The 10,102-nt window shown below is 51.4% G+C and overlaps 1 long non-coding RNA gene across 1 annotated transcript; it reads right to left on the reverse strand.

The window, feature by feature from the left end:
- Positions 1 to 478: 478 nt before the first annotated feature.
- On the reverse strand, positions 479 to 9,220 carry LOC132334677 (uncharacterized). Its single transcript, XR_009488429.1, has 4 exons — positions 9,107 to 9,220; positions 2,481 to 2,547; positions 1,759 to 1,818; positions 479 to 719 (listed from the first exon to the last, which is right to left on the reverse strand). It is a non-coding gene; the product is annotated as an uncharacterized LOC132334677 (long non-coding RNA).
- Between the last annotated feature and the right edge of the window lie 882 nt (positions 9,221 to 10,102).

Genomic DNA, 10,102 nt, shown 5'->3' on the forward strand with positions numbered 1-10,102 from the left:
CTGGAACCTGGATGGTTGTAACATCTGTGGGTTCCACTGCTGCACCATCAGACTCTCCCTCTTTTTGGCAAGGGTAGGATTTCTCACCAGCTGGAGAAATGTACTCCTTCAGCATCTGGCCCATCTCCTTCACCAGAACCCCCATCCAACCTGGGTGGTTCATTTCTGAGGTGGGCTGTGGGGCAGGGTCAGACTCTGGGGTGTTGAAGATTTTCTGCAGATTGAGGAGTTTTTGCAGGACAATGGCCATATTCAGCCGATGCCCAATCCAGCCTGCTTGGGATAATGGACAACGGACACGTTCACAAACAATGAATAATGGACATATTCAGAAATGGGGTCGGTATATCCTTGCGAATGATACAAGAAGAAGAGTCATCAAGACTCAGCAAGTTTGTCAGCAAGTTTGAGAAAGTAAGAAAAAAGAGAAAGCAATGGGTGGGTCAGATGACCACAGCAAGACACGTGAAAAATTAGATGATCTAATCAGCATTTTATTTTAGACATGTGAACAGCTAGGATTAACCAATCATGTATTAGCTAGAGATGCGCGGACAGTAGAAACTTACTATAAATATAGCCCTCTTAGGGATAATAAATTTGGCTTCACCGGCTCATACTGTTGATGTCCGTGAACTTCGGCACCCTGAAACTGGGCTTCTGGAAGTCTTCATCTATGTCACGTTCCATGGGTGTTTTGCCCTCCACATTTGTCCCTGCTGTGGAAAAGGATTGGTGTCAGTGGGAAACTGACATTGCTTGTCTGAAGGGGAGCCCACCCATCCTGCCTGAGGATGATGAACTCCTCTGTTTTAAAGTCTCTTTTCGAGGGTCTCTTCTTGGGTCTTCTACAGGTTGGTTTTTGGTTTCCTCTCCTCCAGGCTGTTCTGGTCTGTGCTGAGAGAAGCCCACTGCTGGGACATCTCTGCACCCTGGGATCCTGGGCATCTGCATGGGGATGGGCAATGTAACAAAGGACTGGCTGGAGGCCTTTGGAAATGGGAATTTATCGACAGGTGGGATTGCTTGATCTGACTGCACCAAGCCCTCATGCACAACAGACCTCTGGATCTCCTTCCTGCTTGGCAGGGTTGAGTTTCCAGGTGGGCAAGGACTGGCACTCACCTGCACAGAAAGGCTTCTGCCTTTTGTCCCTGTAGCTAAGCCTAGGGTGAGATTCCCCCTTTAGTGTTCAAAGAAAGGAAAGGAAATCCCAGAAGGGATGTGCTATGTCTTTGAAACCATTACCAATTGTGAGGAACACCCCCTGCTAGAGTAGGACATGTCCCTGGTCAAAGAAGGTCACCCCTCTGACCAAACTGATCCCACCCCAAAGGCCAGGCCTTCTGCTGTGCTCTGGAAGGGGTTCTGCAGGCAATGTGCTCAAGGGAGAGACCTCCACTGGCCTCACTTCTCTCAGGGATAACACATCACATCCCACCCCACCCCATCCCATCCCATCCCATCCCATCCCATCCCATCCCATCCCATCCCATCCCATCCCATCCCATCCCATCCCATCCCATCCCATCCCATCCCATCCCATCCCATCCCATCCCATCCCATCCCATCCCATCCCATCCCACTCCATCCCATCCCATCCCATCCCACCCAAACCCCATCCCATCCCATCCCATCCCATCCCATCCCATCCCATCCCATCCCATCCCATCCCATCCCATCCCATCCCATCCCATCCCATCCCAAGGGTTCCCAAGGATGGCCACAGACAAGAGCAATGGGACCCAGCACACTTACTGGATGTGCCGAATATCAGGTCTAGGACTTTCTCAACCACATACCAAATAATCGCAGATACTGAACATGAAGTACATATGAAAAAAAAATAAAAAAAGAAAACCAGGACATTTAATAAGGACCTTTCCCCAGGGAACTCCAGGACTGCACTGAGCAGGTTCTGGGGCAGAACACATCCCCCAGCTGGCCCAGGAGCCATGAGCTCCTGTTGACCAGGAACACCTCAGCAGTGCTGGGGGGTTCCTGATCCTCGGGGCCCACTGAGGCTCTCCTGGGCCAGGGAGCTGCCTCAGCTGCCACAGCACTCAGGCACCACACAGGTACCTCAGTCCCACCACAGCCCAGCCACCCACAAGAAGGTGAGACTCTTCGGCCTCACACTCCGGGAGTGGAGAGGGACCTCCCAGGCCCCTTCACTGTCCCTTGGCACATTCATTTCAGCCTGACCCTCAAAGCCCTGCTCAGCAACACCTCCTACTAGAGTAGGACATGTCCCTGGTCAGAGAAGGTCACCCCTCTGACCAAACTGACCCCACCCCAAAGGCCAGGCCTTCTGCTGTGCTCAGGAAGGGGTTCTGCAGGCAACGTGCTCAGGGGAGAGACCTCCACTGGCCTCACTTCTCTCCGGGATAACACATCCCATCCCATCCCATGCCACCACAAGGGTTCCCAAGGATGGCCACAGACAAGAGCAATGGAATCCATGAGCCCACTCTTTTTACCTATGTCACCACCTATGTGTTTTCCAGCTTTCCTCAACGAGCTCATTTCTTCTAGCCACAGCTTCACCTGAAAAGAAAAATTAAAAAACGGAAGCTTCACTACAATATTTCCCTAAGGATTTAAAAAGGGCGTTTAAGAGCTTTTTGGGGACACATATGTCCCTTATACTTCTCAAACCTCTGATCTACTCAGGGTTTTTTAATTTACTGGTTTTCCCTTCCATCACTGTCTAAACAAGTAATGCAACTCTTAGCAAAAAAATTAGCCATGCCCTTTTCTTGTTACCTGTTATGAACAAAAAAAGGGTTACCCATTTTTTTTCCAAAAGTTGTAGAATTACAAGTTTAACCAGTTCTGGCAGAGGAATGCTTTTGTTAGCTGCTTGTTGTAATCACCTGTTAAGTATCGGGTCGTTAGCCATCTATGGTTGAGAATTCACTCTATTGTATCAGCATCACCCTGCTTGTGGCCAGGTGGGAGGATGGCATCCCCCCACCCCCGATGGTGGAGGGGAGGGGACCAGGAGTTGATATGCAGATAAGTTTAGAGCCAAAATGCAATGGGGCAAGCCCTTATTCCAAACGCAATTAATAAACCCCTAAACCAGCGAGCCAATATGGAATTCAGAGATCAAAGTGGTCTCTAGACATCAGGGGTGAGGTGAGAAGCCAGCAGAGACTCTGAAAACCTTAATGGTCCCTCACCACAACTTCAGAAGATGATGATTGGAGCCAGGACCCGAGACTGCCAACTCAAGATTGGGATCCAGGGGTGTATAGACCCCGCCTGCTCTCGTGAGGCTGGACCCCCAGCTCTGCCCCCGTGAGGACAAGGCTGCATTTGCCTCCTCCTCTGAGTCACTCCAGGGAGCTGCGACGGCGAACCCGCAGATCCATCGGGCCTCCCAACCTTGAGCTGTTCACTTTTAATAAAGGCATCAAAAAAGGAGAGATATCTTCTGCCCTGTTTATTTCAATACTTGTGTCCTTTTTACAGTATTCACTCTTGTCGTGTTATGGAATGGGAAGAAAATTTGGGGAAGAGATGCAAAGCTTTTTGTGTAACTGACAGTCTATGGTACCACTGCGAAGCTGAACACGCCTCTGCAAAACACAGATGTTAAAGACTAAAAACCCCGTTTCAGGTCGGTGAGGATGTGGTGGGCCCCAGTCCCACTCCCCGGTCTCAGCTGGGACGGGCCGGACGGTCCTGCCGCAGGCCGGGCCCTTTTCCCCCTCCCTGGGCCACCTGCCGGTTCCCCCCTTCAGCCCCGTTCTGGCCGGGCCTTTCCCCCCTCCCCGGGCCAGCCACCGGTTCCCCCCCTCGGCCCCGTTCTGGCCGGGCCTTTTCCCCCTCCCCGGGCCAGCCACCGGTTCCCCCCTTCGGCCCCGTTCTGGCCAGGCCGGGCCCCAGCAGCAGCTGGGCAGGAATGGGGGGAGGCTGCGGAGCTCGGGACGGAGCAGGGCTGGCCCTGGCTGTGATCTTATCATCAAATTCCCTTCCCCAGCACGGCTGAGACCTGAGAGCCCTGCAGCCCCTGCAGAGAGGCTACATGGCTGGAACTGAACACAGAGAAAACTAAAGACCAACCATGAGGTTGGCACAGCCCAGCAAGCTGACCTCCAGGTGGGAGCCCGAGACAAGAGCTCATGAACTGCCAGCAAAGGGCACCAAGAGTGGTGGCACAGCTGGGGAAGGGACACCGAGAGACCCAGCAGGAACTGAGGGCTGGAAGGAAGAGCCAGACTTGAGCCTTGGGCATGCAGACTGTGAGGGGATAAAACTGAGGGGCTCCCTTGTTGGGGGACCAGCTCAGGCTGTTCCTGTGTTACTGCACTGGGAATAAATGGCTTTATGGAGTCAGACAGCTGAGACTGCTCTGGGAAACCTGGGCTGGAAACAGGGAGGACACGGGGGCTGGGTGTGGGAGGGGGGTGTGGGGAGTCCAGTAGGGCCCTTGGGGCACTGCAGCCACTGCTGTGGAGGGGCTCCAGTCCCAGCACTGAACACCTCCTCTGGTGGCTGGAGTGTGATGGCCAGAGAGCCTTGGGAAGGGTCAGACTGGGAAGTTTCCTAAATATCCTCTTCTGCACAGCCAGCTAGAGAAAGCAGGGCCCTGCTGACCCTTCAGACAAAGCCACCTGTCCCTTCTGAGCAATCCATCAGAGCAGCAGTGACGAGGTGAAGGCAGAGACAGGGACTGCTCAGGAGTGAGGAAAGGTCTGCTCAGGGCACAGCTCACTGCCTTGCTCTGCTCTCCCTCTCCTTCTTGCACTCCACTTCCCTGGGCTGTCTGCTCCCTGTGACTTTCTGTTTTCTTTGGCCATGTTCCAGAGAAGGAGGAGGACCTGGACTCAATTAAGGAAGCCCTTGCCAAAAGCTGCTGCATGCAAGAAAGCTTTCCTGGTGTTCAAGGGGAGGATAGACCTGGGTGAGGAAAAGAGCTCCACTGAGGATTAGAAACAGAGAAATGCCAGCAAGGACCCAAGAGAACTCACAGCCCCAGGGCCCGGGGCTGTCCCACGGGTCTAACTGAAGGCATCAGACAGGAAATGCCAGGGGTGCTTTCCCAGGATTGAGCCCTGCTCTATCTCCTCCTTTTTGCTCTTTTTTTCGGGCCTGAAAGGAGGGAAAGCGTATAAATGGCATAAAACACTCAGAGTTTGAGGGGTTTTCTCCTGAAAACAAAGCAATAGTGTGATGGCTTCTCAAACAGTAACAATGAACAGATGATGTGCACGTGAAGCTGTCCTGGATGTGCCTCTGCCATTGGTAACTGATGAACACAGACATTAGCTCAGATCACCACTCATGGAAAGATGGTTGTGCTTCCAGGGATGGGTCACCCCACTTCTCACAGTCAGAGACAAATCATTCTCTCTCTCTCTCTCTCATATTTAGAAGAAGCGCTGACAACTGCTTTAGACAGGAAATTTATTTTATACAGGGCCAGATCTGCAATCCTGAGCCAAAGTTGAAGCTTTGAGGAGGGAAAAATGAAGGGGGAAAGACAGGAGAGAGGAGGAGAAGGAAAAAGAAAATGAATGGGGAGAGAGGAGAAAAAAAGAGTATGGCCAGAAAAAAAAAAAAAAGGGAAGAAACTTTCTCTTCTGCATTGCCAGTGATGGCTCTGTTGCCCAGAGACCAACAGAGTCTGGTCTGCCAACAGAGGCCCAATAAATTAGACTTTTTGAATTATGCATTGAGTCTAATACAACATTAGTACCAGTTTTTGAGTTAAATCCAGGAGGATTGTATGAGTGGTGGTGAAATCTCATTATGCTTTGTCTGGGGTGCTAAGATGAGCTATTGTTTAAATTTTTATATTTTATTTTATGAAGTTCTACGCAGTCCGTGAAATAATTATTCTTTATATATTCGGACTAAAAATTTTTCTGATCAGCCAAGATCAAAGAAACAAACAATTTTCCATAATATATTCATGGCATCCAGGCTGTGCCTAATCAATATGCTACTTACTTTTTACTTTTTCTCCAATATAATGTGTAGTAAAAGCCACAACAACAATTTTTGCTATCAGACAAAAAACCCATTAAATAAATAAGTAAGGCCTGAATTGACCATTTTTTTTTGCTTTGTAGGAATGAATTAGGAGCTGGATTAGTGTCTCTAGACAGTGGGTGAGAAGGGACAATGGACTTTGAATGGGAAATCCATGAAATATTAACTTGGTGGTCTCCCACCCTCTGCAGCACAGATGAGGCAAAGACACTGAAAGCCCTGGAGGGCAGCAGGGCTCCTTCAAACCTCAGCAAAGCCCAATGAAGGCCCCAGGATGGTCCAAAGAGCTTTTCCCACTCAATCCCCTCTGGCAGAACTGGACACAGCACTTGAGGGGCCTCAGCAGTGCCCAGCCCAGGGACAGTCACTGCCCTGGAAGCCTTGTGAGGAGGGGGTGTCACTGCTGTGTATGGCCAACAGGGATTGCACTGGCCTTGCCCAGAGGGGCGGCTGCAGACTGTGCAGATTGCTCTGCTGCAGACGGTTCTGTTTGGGCAGGGTCACATTTTGTCGTTGGTTTTGCTGTTGCAGACACTGATATTAAGGAAATCCCACCAGCAGTGAAGGACAGGTGGAAGAGGATTGCCATAACAGTGACTCACCAGGACAGTGGTTCCTGAGTGCCACAGCCCCCTGTGGCTGGGCAGGTGTGATGTGAATGTGCTGGCCAGGGGGGTCAGCCCTTCCCCTGGCTGGGCTCCTGCTCACACAGCCCTGGGTGCTGCTGCCTTGCTTTGCTGCCTTGCTTTGCTGCTGGCTCGTGTGCTCCACCACCCTAGTGCTGCCTTTTCACCCTGGAGCTCGGTCAGTTCAGCTGAGAGCCTCAGGAGATGAGTGCTTTACTCCTGGCTCTTGGAGAGACCATCCCTGCCCCCTCTCAGACTTCCTGATAGGCATTTACAGGAAATTGGTGTCAAACCGAGAAAGGAAGTGCTAGGGGGGAGGGAGGAGCCCGAGGGAGTGGGAACCCTCCAGAGCTGCTGCCCCTGACACCATCTGGTTCAGTCTTGTATTGTGTTTTTATTTTGAAGGTTATTGTTTGATTTGTTTTTTGGAGTTTTTCTCCCCCTGATTTCAGAGGGACACACACCTGCCTTTGTAATTCAGTTGAGCCAGGTGTCGCTTTATCTTTTTGCTATTTAGCTACTTTTCTGCCAAGTTTCAAACCCCTTCCTCCCACAGCCAGTTGTGAACCCCTCCTGTCCCAAGCAGATTTCCTCCCTTGTATTCCCTGCCTTGTGTTCCACCCACAGTTCTTACACGGTATCCTCCCTTGAGACCTGCCCCCCTTTATAAGCTGCTGTTTGCCCCCAGCTCCTTGCCTGGGACCCCGAGACTCGGGGAGTGTAACATCAAATAAAGTGACCCAGTGCCACCCCAGGCCCGGGCTGCTGCTGTGTCTTTTTGTTCCATGCTGGGCCTCCCCTGGTAGCTGGGATTCTGCGGAGCCCCGAAAGAGGGGGACTGTCACCCCCCCACTGTCACCATCTAGCCGGGGACTGCGACAGTTCAGTACATCAAAGTCTTCTCCTCTGGAGCCCCAGCTCTGTGCTCTGCTGCTGGCCTCAGTCCCTGTTCTTCAGTGGACCCCACTATTTCCTGGCTGTGACAGGCCAGACTGTCACTGAGGAGCACAGCCCTGACCAGCCCTTCCTTATGGGGCAGGACCAGGTCCCCGTGAGCATCCCCCTCTCCACCCACCAGGTAGCTCTGCTGAGCCATCGCTCCCAGATCCCCACGCTGCTGGAGCCCTTTGCTTTGCCTGGCCATCAATGCCAGGGCAGTTGCCTTTCCCCATGGCAACCTGCTCACTGGCCTGGAGACTCCTCCAGGTTGCACCAGAGCTCTTCTGCCAACTCTCCCTGATGATCAGGGAGTTTCTGAACTGCCAGTTCAGTGTCCCCCCTTTCTGACCCCACTGCTCACTCACACAAGTCAGCCTTTGCCCTTCCTGTTGTGAATCTCCAGGTATCCCAGCTGCTCTTCACACCTCCCATCCTCATCCTCCCTGACACTCCTCTGGCAGAGTCTCTCCCACTGCATTCCACCAGCACTCAGGCACAGTCTTCCAAAACATCTAGGGATGGGTTTGGCTCCAAAAACAAAAAGATGTAGGCAGCTTCTGAGATCAAAACAAGCAATTTTGGCTTCTCAGGGGTTCAGAAACTCCCATTCAGGAGCATTTGGGCTAAGAAACTGCAAGTCTTGGAGCTTTGGGACTCAATGATTTTAGGAGCTTTGGGGTCCCAAACACTGATTTGAGAGATTTTGGGCTCTAAACAAACCCAAACTTTAGGCAGCATTGGGGTTGAGAAGAACTAATTTAGGGAGCATTTGGCTCAAAAGTACTGATTGGGGGAACTTTTGGCCTCAGAAAGGCTCCTCTAGCCAGCTTTTCAGCTCAAAATTCCAATTTAGGGAGCTCTTGGGCTCAGAAACACATGTTGAAGGAACTACAGTACCCAAAACTGGATCACAAGAAGCTTTGCGGCTCAGGAAAAGCAACTGGGGGAGCTCAGAAACACCCATTTAATGAGCTCTGGGGCTCAGAAAATTCAATGTCCAGAGACTTGGGGCTCAAAAGCAGCAATTTAGGGTACTTTGGGACTCATCAATACCATTTCAAGACACTTTGGACCTCAAAAAAAAGGCATTTAGGGAATTTCACAACTGAGAACACGGAAGTTTCAGGAGCACTGGGGCTCAGAAACACCTGCATGGGGAGTTTTTGGGACCTGAAACAGCATTTGGGTTCAGAAATACTGATTTTGGGAGCACTGGGACTCTTAAACAGCAGTTTAGGGACATGCAGGCCTATGAAACCCTAATTTGGGGAGTTCAAGGCTGAGAAAAAGTCATGTCGGGAGCTTTGGGAATCAGGGAGAGTGATCTGGGGATATTTTCAGATCAGCAAGAACAATTTAGAGAGCTTTTGGGCTCCAAAAAAACAATTTAAGCCCATTTTGGGCTCTGTAGTAATCATTTAGGGCGCTTTGGAGCGCCAAAGCAGCGATTTCAAGAGCTTTTGGGCTGAGAAACATCCATTTCGGGAGCAGAAGGAGCAAGCCCTGAGGAAACGCGGGAGCAAGGGGCTGGCACTTACCTGGGTCAGGGCTGGGAAGAAGCAGCTCCACGCTGGGCTGTGAGCACCGGGGGCTCCTCATCCCGGTTATATCCCACCCTGCCCGCCCCCGTTCCCACCCCCACAGGCTCCTCCCTCCTCCCTCAACATTTCCTTTTATGGTCATAAACCCATATCTTCTACATGCCTTAAAACTAACAGTTAAAGTGCTCCCATCAGGGCGTGGTTCCTTGGCTGGGGTGGGAAATGGGCGCAGCCAGCGGCCCCTCCCTGCTCCTGGGAGCCGCCCAGGGGCACCAGGAATGCCCCGGGAGGGCACTGGGAGCGCTGGGAGTGAACCCCACAGGCTGATGACAGACTGGGCACAGGGCTTGAGTTGTGGCCGTCAGGGCTCTGGAACACTGATTTTGGGCACTTCATGGCTTAGAATCCCTATTTCAGCAGCTTCGAGGCCATAATGGTGATTTCAGGAGCTTTGGAGCTGAGAAAGAGCAATCTGAGGGCTCTGGGGCTCCAGAACACTGATTTTGTGTGGATTTTGTCTGGGGGAAAATAAAATTATGTAGCTCCGAGTCTCAAAGAAAGCAATTTTGGGATATTTTGAGCTCAGAAACAGCAATTTAGAGAGATTCCAGGCTCAGAAACACCCTTTTAAGGATATTTTGGTGTCTGAAACACCAATTTAGGGAGCTAAGAAACACTCATTTAGGGAGGATTTGGGCTCAGAAATATCAAATTAAAGAGTTTTTAGCTTCCCAATTCAAGAACCGGTTTAGGGAGGGGTTTGCTCATGAGGGCTGGAATGCAAGTATGGGGAGGCCTGGCAGACTGACTATACCCCAAACCCACCACGGCGAGTGCTGTGGTGATGAGAACAATGGCTGGGCGACTGCAGACAGACCCTGTGTCCCTTGTCACTGCCTGGGACACTGTCCTGGGCTTCGAAATGAGTGCTATGGGCACACTAACTTAATCAGACAATGGTACTCATTGCCAAAACAACCTAACAGACACCTG

The sequence above is a fragment of the Haemorhous mexicanus genome, chromosome 16 (assembly GCF_027477595.1).
Source record: "Haemorhous mexicanus isolate bHaeMex1 chromosome 16, bHaeMex1.pri, whole genome shotgun sequence".
In the NCBI taxonomy this organism is placed as follows: Eukaryota; Metazoa; Chordata; class Aves; order Passeriformes; family Fringillidae; genus Haemorhous; species Haemorhous mexicanus.